This window comes from Hyla sarda, chromosome 6, assembly GCF_029499605.1.
Source record: "Hyla sarda isolate aHylSar1 chromosome 6, aHylSar1.hap1, whole genome shotgun sequence".
NCBI lineage: Eukaryota > Metazoa > Chordata > Amphibia > Anura > Hylidae > Hyla > Hyla sarda.
In genome coordinates, this window is record NC_079194.1 from 19,246,438 (window position 1) to 19,260,252 (window position 13,815).

Below are 13,815 nucleotides of genomic sequence, written 5' to 3' on the forward strand. Positions count from 1 at the left end.
GATATGTATACACTGACTGACAGGACTACGCTATTTCCATTACGGAGGCGCGGCGTTAAGTACTTTACCGCCTGATGGAGGAAAATAAAATGCACTTAATGGAAAAGTACACAGTCGGTAACTAACAGATTAACCAGCAAATGAGCGCGCGCCACGACCACCCTCACTTATCACAGCGCAGTTTACATATGACATTAGTCAGCTCTATATTTACAGTATATATATATATATATATATATATATATATATATATATATATATTATATATATATATATATATATATATATATATATATATATATATATAAACAAGCAGACGTGTATAGAGGAAGCCACCCCCCCCCCTCCCCCAGAGGAGCGCTCTTTAAAGACAACTTTAAAGGGGTACTCCACTGGAAAACATATATATATATACTTTTTTTAATCAACTGCTGCCAGAAAGTTAAACAGATTTGTAAATTACTTCTATTAAAATATCTTAATCCTTCAAGTACTTATGAGCCGCTGTATGACCCACAGGAAGTTCTTTTCTTTTTTAATTTCCTTTCTGCCTGATCACAGTGCTCTCTGCTGTCCATGTCAGGAACTGTCCTAGGAGTAGGAGCAAATCCCCATAGTAAACCTATCCAGCTCTGGACAGTTCCTAAAATGGACAGAGGTGTCAGTAGAGAGCACTATGGTCAGGCAGAAAGTAAATTCAAAAAGAAAAGAACTTCCTGTGGATCATAACAGCAGCTGAGAAGTACTGGAAGGATTAAAGGGGTATTCCAGGAAAAAAACTTATATCTATATCAACTGGCTCCAGAAAGTTAAACAGATTTGTAAATTACTTCTATTAAAAAAATCTTAATCCTTTCAGTACTTATGAGCTTCTGAAGTTAAGGTTGGTCTTTTCTATCTAAGTGCTCTCTGATGACACGTGTCTCGGGAACCGCCCAGTTTAGAAGAGGTTTGCTATGGGGATTTGCTTCTAAACTGGGCGTTTCCCGAGACACGGGTCATCAGAGAGCACTTAGACAGGAAAGAACAACCTTAACTTCAGAAGCTCATAAGTACTGAAAGGATTAAGATTTTAAATAGAAGTAATTTACAAATCTGTTTCACTTTCTGGAGCCAGTCGATTTAAAAAAAAAATAATAATAATGTTTTTTTCTCTCTCTCTTCTATCCCCTTAGAGGAGTTAATATAAATATAGAGTTAAGCAAAATGGTATCCTTTGGATAGGGGATAAGATGTCTAGGGGTGGAGTACCCCTTTAAAGCAGTACTCCACCCCTAGACATCTTATCCCCTATCCAAAGGATACCATTTTGCTTATATAATGCAGTATAGGCTATTATTAGAGAATAATATAGGGGGAGATTTATCAAAACCTGTGCAGAGGAAGAGTGGTGCAGTTGCCCATAGCAACCAATCAGATTGCTTCTTTCATTTTCCACAGGCCTCTTTAGAGGCCTGTGGAAAATGAAAGAAGCAATCTGATTGGTTGCTATGGGCAACTGCACCACTCTTCCTCTGCACAGGTTTTGATAAATCTCCCCCATAAAGATTTCTTAGAATTCTTAGCCATACTAACACCTATTTCATAAGAATCATTCCCTACAATCATTTCCTGCATTCATTTTGCATGAATCCTCCGGCTTTGCAGAGAGAGTGGGTGGAGTCTCATCACAGCAATTCAGCTAATTCGCCTAGATTTTAGCCACCATTATTCATGACATCACTCAGGGGGTGGGGTTAGACCTCAGAGACAAGTTCCAGCCACGCCTCCTGAGACAGCAGAAGATAACGGCCCTGATTTACTATTGTAAACCCAACAGGTTTTGTTGGGTTGTGCACCAGATTCTGAGAGAAATCAGATTCTGAGAAAACCCCAAAAAAGTGCGTGGCCGCTGGGAAAAGTGGGCGTGGCCACAAAAAAAAAAAAAAGGAAGAAGAAAAAAAGAAAAAGGGGTGTTCCCAAATCCAACTGAAAATGTGGTGGATTTGATCTGAAACCCCACAGATCAGAGATTGTGTTAAAAAAAAAAAAAAAGAAAGCAAAATGTAAGGAAAGTGGAAAATGGAGGAAATCCGTAGTAAATAGCATGGAAAAAACATTGTAGGGAATTAAAACTAGGGATCGACCTATTATCGGTTTGGCCGATCTTATCGGCCGTTAATGACGATTTTGGGCATTATCGGTATCGGCAATTACCTTGCCGATAATTCGATAATGCCCCGCCCTCCACACCGACCGCACCGCGACTGCCCCCCCCTCCCCCACGCGTCGCACCCCCCCCCCCACCGCACCGCCCCGGCCCCATCCCCGGTTTTAGAATTATCTGTTCCCGGGGTCCACGCTACTTCTGTCTCCTGCTGCGTTGTGCGTTACGCTGTGCGCAATGACAAGTGACGTGACGCAACGTCACCGTCCGTGCGCACAGTGACAGCTTAAGAGGACGCCACCGGAGCCAGATGTAGAGCGGACCCCGGGAACAGGTAATTATAAAACCGGGGATGGGGAGGCAATGGGGACGGGGCGGAGCGGTGCGGCGGTGGGGGGGTGGTCGCGGTGGCGGTGTTAGGACTCAGGAGGACCCCCGGACAGGCAGGGGGAGAGAAGCGGGTGGCGGCGGTCTATGGCACCGCAAAAGATGCTGCAGCTCATTGATTTAAAGCGCCTGCTCAGCGGTGATTTGCAGCGGTGTTGCGGTGGATAAATAGCGCAAAACTTATACAGGAATATCAGTATAAGTTATCGGCTATCAGCCCTAACCTCCACCCTCCACAGATTATCGGTATCGGCCCTAAAAAAACGATATCGGTCGATCCCTAATTAAAACCCACAAAGAAACCTACACAACACTCTTAGTAAATCAGGGCCTATGTGTCCTTTTGGGAGAGATAATCAGAGGAGCTGCTGAGACAACAACACACTGATAATGAGAGGACTACACAACTTTCTATCAGGAGAGTGGGAGAAGCCGGCGAGCTACTGAAACAACACCACACTGACAATGGGAGGACTATACAACTTCCTGTCAGGAGAGATGAGGAGTCGTGGAGCTGCTGAGACAACACCACACTGACAATGAGGGGACGACACAACTTCCTGTCTGGAGTAAATCACACAAAAACATGCTGAAGCTAGAACAATTTGTAAAAAATTGTACTAGTGAATTATATATCTTGGAATTATAGCTCAGTGGTCCCTCAACATATGATGGTAATCCGTTCCAAATGGACCATCGTTTGTTGAAACCATCGTATGTTGAGGGATCCGTCCAATGTAAAGTATAGGACAGTGGTCTACAACCTGCGGACCTCCAGATGTTGCAAAACTACAACTCCCAGCATGTACAGTGGTCCCTCAACATACGATGGTAATCTGTTCCAAATGGACCATCGTTTGTTGAAACCATCGCATGTTGAGGGATCCGTGCAATGTAAAGTATAGGACAATGGTCTACAACCTGCGGACCTCCAGATGTTGCAAAACTACAACACCCAGCATGCCCGGACAGCCAACGGCTGTCCGGGCATGCTGGGAGTTGTAGTTTGCAACATCTGGAGGTCCGCAGGTTGAAGACCACTGGTATTGGAGGTTGTACTCACCTGTCTCGGCCTCTCCGGACCGTCACCGCTGCCCTGGATGTCGCCCTCCATCGCTGTCGCCGTGTCCCCGGGGTGTCCCCGACGCTCCGTCAAGGCCTCTGCTTCCCCGGCATCCTCGCTCTCCGTCGCCGCCATCACGTCGTTAGGCATGCCGCTCCTATTGGATGACGGGACGGCGTGCGCAGCGACGTGATGACGTCGATGGAGAGCGCCGGCGATGCAGAGGATCCTGAAGAGGACGCGCCGGAGCCCCGAGGACAGGTAAGTGATCGTCAGCGGACCACACGGGGCACTGTAAACGGCTATCCGGTGGCAGCTGAAGCAGTCTGCGCTGCCGGATAGCCGTTTATGCGATGGCCCCGACATACAAAAGCATCGTATGTTGAAGCTGCCTTAAACATGCGATGGCCTCTGAGAGTGATCGTATGTTGAAATGATCGTATGTCGGGGGGGGGGGGGGGGGGGGGGGTCACTGTATTCATATACCATGGTAAAAAACTGCACCTAAAACGGTCTGCTACATCTGGGTATACCCTAAAGCAGCACATACACTTGTCTGAATAGTTACTAAAGTTTGGTGCATCCATGGCAGGTAGCTGTGGATAGGTTTACTGTATTCTGATCTCAGACTGTTGGACATAATGGGTCTATTCCTTTTCTTTTTGTTTTTAAGTCTGAAACCTCTGTGGCCGGTGAACACTGATGGGCCGACTGTCAATGCCTGTCGGGGTATGATGCCTGGTAAGTACGTGCGATTATCATACCGTTTTATAATTAACAACTAATGTAACATGATGTAAGGAGTGAAGGAGTTAATGTCTCACTTTGTGTACAGGACATAAATGTGTCCAGGACATTACAGATTTGTAAATTACTTCTATTAAAAAATATTTATCCTTCCAGTACTTATTAGCAGCTGTATGCTACAGAGGAAATTCTTTGCTTTTTGAATTTCTTTTTTGTCTTGTCCACAGTGCTCTCTGCTGACACCTCTGTCCGTGTCAGGAACTGTCCAGAGGCAGCATAGGTTTGCTATGGGGATTTTCTCCTGCTCTGGACAGTTCCTGATACAGACTGAGGTGTCAGCAGAGAGCACTGTGGACAAGACAAAAAATAAATTCAAAAAGCAAAGAATTTCCTCTGTAGCATACAGCTGCTAATAAGTTCTGGAAGGATAAAGATTTTTTTTAATAGAAGTAATTTACAAATCTGTTTAACTTTCTGGCACCAGTTCATTTAAAACAAAACAAAAGTTTTCCATTGGAGTACCCCTTTAAGTACCAGGGCACCAGGACGTACATTTACGTCCAATTTCCTTAAAGGGTTAACAGAATTTACAGAGATGATTTACAGCAGGACCCACGGACATAGGCAACAATACACAGGAGCTGCCATGTTGACAAATGGAAAAGGTTACTGGGCGTGCTCTGTGACCTGTCTAGAGATCATTCCACAGGGAGGGGGAGGCTTATCTGTAAACAACATCTATCGTCTTTTCTATCTACTTGAATATATCTTTACTGATCACTTTTCAGCTGCCTCTGTTCTGTTTAAGGCCTAGTGGCCAGACTGAAAATTGCAAGGTTTCAGGATTATTTTAGAATATAAATGAGTATTTCCCTACCAGCATGGTGCCAGCTGTTGCAAAACTTCAACTCGCCGCATGCCCGGACAGCCGGAGGCTGTCCGGGCATGCTGGGAGTTGTAGTTTTGTAACAGTAGTAGCAACAAGTAGTTACTTTAACTCATCATTAGTTACTATATAAGTTACATTTATACGCCACTCATTGTCTACCTGTGCCATTTGCAGAGAGGATGCAGTGTAGCCCGGTCTTGGACGGTCTAACCCGCCTTCAGCATGAAGTATTTGGGAACATGGAGCTCCAACAACCTCATAACACCATTCACTATACGTCCCTCACCTCTCTAGAAGAGTCCGGGAACAAATAAAGGGTTATTGTTCTCAGTAACCAGAGATCTCCCAGAACTGCACAAAAAAAACATGGAGGCCGAATAAGACTGCAGAATAACTAAGGCTAAGTGCACATGAGCGTTCAGCTCCATTTGGGGGCCACAAAATGGAGCTGAACTGGTTCACAATATACACCAACAGGTGCCATTGACTTTAAATGAGGTCCATTGGGTCGCCCGTCGTCCTGATGGGAGCGAGCCCCAACGCACATTTATTCTGTCATGTTCTATGTATTTCAAATTACCTGCTAACAAATATAGATGTTTATCATTTAAAGGATCTGCTCTTGTTAAGCCAATATCTGGTTACATTGGTGTCCAAGTTACTTCAAGACTGATCACTAAGATCTGCTTACAGAGGATCAAAAGGAAATTCTAATGCAGGGCTCGACAAATCTCAGGCGCCAGGTTGACATGGCGACTGAGAATTTCCTCTTGGCTCCTAGGTGTTTGCCAGGCTGCAAAGCGGTGGATGCATATGGACAGAAGATACACACATTGGGCAGCGGCTAATATATTGAGTGCTGACTTCGCTGAGCCACCTTTCGCACTCATTCAGGAGCTCCTGAGCCGCCAGCGCTGCCGTCTCTTCCTATGGAACCTTTAACTTCCAGAGTGGTAAGAGAGGGTGTGCCCTGGGCCTTTGTCACTGTGTGCCCATCCAACCTGCACGGAGATTGGAGGAAGGGAGAAAATCAGGAGGCAGCCAGAGAAGTGCATCCTGCACTGCCACCCTCAACCAGGTGGGTGCTGCCATATGTGTGTGTGTGTGTGGGGGGGGGGGGGAGTTCCGTACCCTCAAATATGCATCGGCAATGGTGACAGTGAACATCTGAGCATGTTCGGTGTTTTGAAAAAAAAAAAAAACAGCACAGATAGGAGGCTGGGGATCAGGAACCCCGGAAGTACATCATCCTCTTCGCCAGACGGAGGCAGACCGCACTTCCCAGAAGAAGCAACTTTCTGGTGTGAGTTGCAGAACTGAGTCCTATGCAGTTCTGCATTCGCTCCTCCCCTCAGCTGTTTGGATATTGCCGAAGATACAGCGAGGGGAGAGGGGGAAGGCAGAGCTGGGCAGGATGCAACTCTGCTCCTCCCTCAGCTCCCTCCTCGCACCTCCCTCAGCAGGAGGGACATAGATCTGCACACAGCTCCGCTCCTCACAGCCCTGCTCATGTCATGGGGATGTAGATGTGAACAGCCCCGCTCCTATCATAATAGGAGGACATTGATCTACACAGCCCCGTTCCAATCATGGGGACGTAGATGTGAACAGCCTAGCTCCGGTCATGGGGTCGTAGATGTGAACAGCCCCGCTCCGGTCATAACAGGAGGGACTTAGATCTGAACAGCCCCGCTCCGGTCATGGGGACGTAGATGTGAACAGCCCCACTCCTGTCATGGGGTCGTAGATGTGAACAGCCCCGCTCCGGTCATGGGGTCGTAGATGTGAACAGCCCCGATCCTGTCATGGGGTCGTAGATGTGAACAGCCCCGCTCCGGTCATGGGGTCGTAGATGTGAACAGCCCCACTCCTGTCATGGGGTCGTAGATGTGAACAGCCCCGCTCCGGTCATGGGGACGTACATGTGAACAGCCCCGCTCCTGTCATGGGGTCGTAGATGTGAACAGCCCCGCTCCTGTCATGGGGACATAGATGTGAACAGCCCCGCTCCTGTCATGGGGATGCAGATGTGAACAGCCCCGCTCCTGTCATGGGGACGCAGATGTGAACAGCCCCGCTCCTGTCATGGGGATGCAGATGTGAACAGCCCTGCTCCTGTCATGGGGATGCAGATGTGAACAGCCCCGCTCCTGTCATGGGGATGCAGATGTGAACAGCCCCGCTCCTGTCATGGGGACGCAGATGTGAACAGCCCCGCTCCTGTCATGGGGATGCAGATGTGAACAGCCCCGCTCCTGTCATGGGGACGCAGATGTGAACAGCCCCGCTCCTGTCATGGGGACGTAGATGTGAACAGCCCCGATCCTGTCATGGGGTCGTAGATGTGAACAGCCCCGCTCCTGTCATGGGGATGTAGATGTGAACAGCCCCGATCCTGTCATGGGGATGTAGATGGGAACAGCCACGCTCCTGTCATGGGGTCGTAGATGTGAACAGCCCCGCTCCGGTCATGGGGACATAGATGTGAACAGCCCCGCTCCTGTCATGGGGACGCAGAAGTGAACAGCGCCGCTCCTGTCATGGGGATGCAGATGTGAACAGCCCCGCTCCTGTCATGGGGACGTAGATGTGAACAGCCCCGCTTCTGTCATGGGGATGCAGATGTGAACAGCTCCACTCCTGTCATGGGGATGCAGATGTGAACAGCTCCGCTCCTGTCATGGGAATGCAGATGTGAACAGCCCCGCTCCTGTCATGGGGATGCAGATGTGAACAGCCCCGCTCCTGTCATGGGGATGTAGATGTGAACAGCCCCGATCCTGTCATGGGGTCGTAGATGTGAACAGCCCCGATCCTGTCATGGGGTCGTAGATGTGAACAGCCCCGCTCCTGTCATGGGGATGTAGATGGGAACAGCCCCGCTCCTGTCATGGGGACGTAGATGTGAACAGCCCCGCTCCTGTCATAACAGGAGGGACGTAGATCTGCACAGCTCCACTTCGGTCATGGGGACGTAGATGTGAACAGCCCCGCTCCTGTCATAACAGGAGGGACGTAGATCTGCACAGCTCCACTTCGGTCATGGGGACGTAGATGTGAACAGCCTCGATCCTGTCATAACAGGAGGGACGTAGATGTGTTACTCCTAGGGTGCTGTCACTGAGATGAAGGGAGAAATAGCAGCTATTTTGTTGTTGTGTTTTATTTTTGTTTTGTTTTTGACAGGTACCCTTGAACTGTACTTGTCGTTAACAAAAACTTTTTATATAATGTAGATAATACCTTATGTATATTTGTAATAGACATTGGTTAAAAATGTGTACATTTTTTTCCCAATAGCCATTGCCTGTGTGTCTCTGTGAGGAGTCCAAATACAGGATGTGTGGGTGGACAAGCGGGGCTCCGTGCGCCGAGGACAAGCGGGGCTCCGTGCTCCGAGGACAAGCGGGGCTCCGTGCGCCGAGGACAAGCGGGGCTCCGTGCGCCGAGGACAAGCGGGGCTCCGTGCTCCGAGGACAAGCGGGGCCCTGTACGCCGAGGACAAGCGGGGCTCTGTACACCGAGGACAAGCGGGGCTCTGTACACCGAGGACAAGCGGGGCTCTGTACACCGAGGACAAGCGGGGCCCTGTACACCGAGGACAAGCGGGGCCCTGTACACCGAGGACAAGCGGGGCCCTGTACACCGAGGACACGCGGGGCCCTGTACACCGAGGACAAGCGGGGCTCTGTACACCGAGGACAAGCGGGGCTCTGTACACCGAGGACAAGCAGGGCTCTGTACACTGAGGCTCTGTGCACGTTCCCGGCTCACACATCAGGATGATTGACAAGCCAGGAGCCTGCACAGAGACCTGCTTGTCCTGGCCTCACTTCCTGCATTTGGACTCCTTACAGAGACACACAGGCAACAGCTGCAGGGACAGCATTTTTTTACCCAAAAATATACAAATTTTTTAATCAATGAATATTACAAATATACATATAATGGTATTATCTACATTATATTAAAAGTTTTTGTTAACGACAGGTACACTTTAAGGATCTGCTGCTCACTTTGTGGTGCCAGATAAATGACTTCAAAGATCTTGGGGAGTCAATGCCTTGATGGGTCAGAGCTGTTTCGGCAGCACATGGAGACCTATGCAACTATAGGTTTTAATATTATGGCTGATTGATGAATATTTACGGGTGATTTTAGAGATTAAAACCGAGAATTAACACAAAATCTATGTTAAAGGTTATTTTACAGCTTGACTATGTAGTTATGACAAACTGTCGGTGATGTCAGCTTTCGGAATCGGCACAGACTTGCTGTTAACCCTTGCACTCACAGAATTATCAGCACTTGATTCACTTTCTTATCTGGACTGAACAAGGCCTCCACGTGGCACTGAATGTGTAACCGGACGTTCGCTCTACGGTGCCAGTTTTCTGATCAAAGTCTTGTGGTACAAATTGGTATCAGCAGCTCGTCCTGGATGAGGACCAAGCAGCAGTCATGGCTTCAGGTTACGTATCACTAGATGATTTAATAGCTCGGCGATCTGCACCCGGCTCCGGCTTCTTACAAGTCCTTATATTACAAGTCACTTTTCTCACCCAGCAAGAAGTAAAAACTTATCGAGTTGCTCGCACTTACAGGACATTAAGTTCACCCCCCGTTTTATTACATTTATTCACATGGTGATAGTATTCTATTACTTTATACAACATCATATCCACATGGAAGTACTTGAGTATCTTAAGTGCTGACCAACCACTCCATGCAGAGGAGAGTGTCCTGTTCTGGAGATTGCAGGGGGGGGTGGACGACCAGACCAGATACATTTGTTAGGGGCTGGATTACCCATTTTGTTTGGGTATACAAAATGCTTAAAACATTTTTTTTTAAATAAAACAGTGCATACTCACCTGCCCTGTCTCCCCCACAACTGCTGTTCCAACAGATCCTGGTCCCCACTGCTTCCTCTGATGTGTCATTGCAGGAAATACCTGTCCAACGCACTACTGGGCATTTCCTGCAAAAACGACACATCAGAAGAAGAGTCAAACCGCTGGGACCAGGATTCATCAGAAGCAGATGTAGGGGGGAGATTAGGAATGGTAAGTATATATTTTTTTCTTCTTTCTTTTAATTATGAAAGCACCCTAACACCCATTTAAAAAATATATATATTTGCCCAGAATACTTATTTGGCACTAAACCAGCACTGTGCATTCTCCCTTTATATAGTGACAACATATCTTAATGATAATTCTATAGTTTCATGTGTACCGACCCTGCGCTCTATGCAGCTGGGTAGTTAGGGGCCTCATTCAGGATGGGGTCCCAGAGGTCAGACACTTATCCCCCATTCTGTGAAAAGGTGATAAGTTGTTGCATGCTGGAGTACCCCTTTAAGGGACGAATGTACAGGAAATCCCAACCCCAGAGATATGAAAATTTGGCTGCTGCTCATACAAGGTTTCTGCAGCTGCAAAGAGACTTTTCCACTGAAATCTAATCATAATTAATGGGAAATAATGTCTGGCTATTAATATCTTATCAGCAGAAAGCTTTTTACCTCCACATTGATCTGGGTGGAAGGATATGGAGGGATTTAGTGATCTGGAAAGATTCTATTTTTGCTTAATGCCGCACAGTGTGAAGTTATAAATAGAGAAGGTGGGTAACTCTGAAGAGAAGTCACCTCCTGCACTAGGTGTTCGGAGGACTGAAGAGAAGTCACCTCCTGCACTAGAGGATCGGAGGACTGAAGTGAAGTCACCTCCTGCACCAGGTGATCGGAGAACTGAAGAGAAGTCACCTCCTGCACTAGAGGATCGGAGGACTGAAGAGAAGTCACCTCCTGCACCAGGTGATCGGAGGACTGAAGAGAAGTCACCTCCTGCACCAGGTGATCGGAGGACTGAAGAGAAGTCACCTCCTGCACCAGATGATCGGAGGACTGAAGAGAAGTCACCTCCTGCACCAGGTGATCGGAGGACTGAAGAGAAGTCACCTCCTGCACCAGGTGATCGGAGGACTGAAGAGAAGTCACCTCCTGCACCAGGTGATCGGAGGACTGAAGAGAAGTCACCTCCTGCACTAGATGATCGGAGGACTGAAGAGAAGTCACCTCCTGCACTAGATGATCGGAGGACTGAAGAGAAGTCACCTCCTGCACCAGATGATCGGAGGACTGATGAGAAGTCACCTCCTGCACCAGATGATCGGAGGACTGAAGAGAAGTCACCTCCTGCACCAGATGATCGGAGGACTGAAGAGAAGTCACCTCCTGCACTAGATGATCAGAGGACTGAAGAGAAGTCACCTCCTGCACCAGATGATCGGAGGACTGAAGAGAAGTCACCTCCTGCACTAGATGATCAGAAGACTGAAGAGAAGTCACCTCCTGCACCAGATGATCGGAGGACTGAAGAGAAGTCACCTCCTGCACTAGATGATCGGAGGACTGAAGAGAAGTCACTTCCTGCACCAGGTGATCGGAGGACTGAAGAGAAGTCACCTCCTGCACTAGATGATCGGAGGACTGAAGAGAAGTCACCTCCTGCACTAGATGATCGGAGGACTGAAGAGAAGTCACCTCCTGCACTAGATGATCGGAGGACTGAAGAGAAGTCACCTCCTGCACTAGATGATCGGAGGACTGAAGAGAAGTCACCTCCTGCACTAGTTGATCGGAGGACTGGAGAGAAGTCATCTCCTGCACTAGTTGATCGGAGGACTGGAGAGAAGTCACCTCCTGCACCAGGTGATCGGAGGACTGAAGAGAAGTCACCTCCTGCACTAGATGATCGGAGGACTGAAGAGAAGTCACCTCCTGTACCAGGTGATCGGAGAACTGAAGAGAAGTCACCTCCTGCACCAGATGATCGGAGGACTGAAGAGAAGTCACCTCCTGCACCAGATGATCGGAGGACTGAAGAGAAGTCACCTCCTGCACTAGATGATCGGAGGACTGAAGAGAAGTCACCTCCTGCACCAGGTGATCGGAGGACTGAAGAGAAGTCACCTCCTGCACCAGGTGATCGGAGGACTGAAGAGAAGTCACCTCCTGCACCAGGTGATCGGAGGACTGAAGAGAAGTCACCTCCTGCACCAGGTGATCGGAGGACTGAAGAGAAGTCACCTCCTGCACTAGATGATCGGAGGACTGAAGTGAAGTCACCTCCTGCACCAGGTGATCGGAGGACTGAAGAGAAGTCATCTCCTGCACTAGATGATCGGAGGACTGGAGAGAAGTCACCTCCTGCACCAGGTGATCGGAGGACTGAAGAGAAGTCACCTCGTGCACCAGATGATCGGAGGACTGAAGAGAAGTCACCTCCTGCACCAGGTGATCGGAGGACTGAAGAGAAGTCACCTCGTGCACTAGCAGGATGTTCCCAGGCAGGAGTCCCAGGCAATCTCTGCAGCCCAAAAGTAACATGATCAAGAAATGTACCTGAAAGACCCATAAACTTGCATAGGACTTCAGACAACTATATTATTAGATGAAATATAAGTCACATGTGTACCATGTTATATTGAAATATCTCCAGACATTTTGTAAGGAGATTCAAAAAAGGCCATTAGCACTCCACGGCGGGAATCTGTGCTCCTCCCCAAGGAGAATATTTATCCCCTTTTACTAGTCTACAGGCCTCTCACCAGCCAAGCCAGAACACTCTGCTCTGTACTGACGAGGGGCGAGCACCCTGAAATAGCTGTCTGCACATGGGTCCTCTTCCCTTCTGGGGAGAATTCTGGCATAAAATCCCAATCAGCATCGGAGATTCCGCAACTGGAGCTAAAGCTGATTTTAGGGAATGCTACTTGTGAAGGTGATGTGATGGGCTGCTCTGCATATTCCTTTACCCTGATAGCCCCTGGAGTGCTAATGGCCTTTTTTTTAATCTTCATACACTGGAAGCGGTGCTCCTCCCTAAGGAGAATACATTATATATATATATATATATATATAGTGGCAGTGTGGCAAGGAAAGGGTGTATTTCCTTGGCTCACCCTGCAGAAGCTCTCACCTGCTTCTTAAGTAATGAGGCAGGAGGGAAGGGAGGTGTATATGAGATGGAGACTGAGTCTAATGTGGGCTCTTCCTAGGAGACAGCATGTGGGCTGTAGGGGAGAGACAGAGCCTGCTGAGGAGTACACAGCCCGAGCTATGAGTGGCTCAAAGAGAGTGACATGAATTGTGAGTAGAAGGTTGCAGGGGACATATGTTTAACCAGCTGAGGGAAGCTCAGCGGTTGTTAGTCAGGACAAGCTGATCTGTTTAGTCAGTGACCAGACGGTCTAGGATTTTGTTTTGTTCCTGTTTTTCCCTGCAACCTGTCTAATAAAACTGGCAAGGTGCCAGATTTGCATTATAAGCATTTTTTTGCTGGTTTATTGAGAAGAAACGCATCCTGTGGCGTGGTCCAGGACAATCCCAGAGCTGTTCCCCAAGACGGATCGTCACAATATATATATATATATATATATATATATATATATATATATATATATATATATATACACACACACATACATACATATACACACACTGTAGGTATATATATATATATATATATATATATATATATTTTCCAGGCACATATTTATATCCAATGCACTTAA

General features: G+C 47.8%; 1 protein-coding gene across 5 annotated transcripts in view; it reads right to left on the reverse strand.

Moving 5' to 3' along the window:
- The window catches only part of PIGC (phosphatidylinositol glycan anchor biosynthesis class C), a 55,702-nt gene that overhangs the window by 18,136 nt on the left and 23,751 nt on the right, over positions 1-13,815 (reverse strand). Inside the window, exon 2 of one of the 5 annotated variants that reach the window (XR_008844749.1) lies at positions 1-71. This exon is cut by the window's left edge and continues 81 nt beyond it. The exons of 3 other annotated variants lie outside the window; for them this stretch is intronic. The gene's annotated coding sequence lies outside the window, so the exon portion shown is untranslated. Of the gene's footprint in view, positions 72-1,602; positions 1,626-13,815 lie in introns of those variants that run through there. One more of the 5 variants, XM_056523268.1, reaches the window with a different exon arrangement.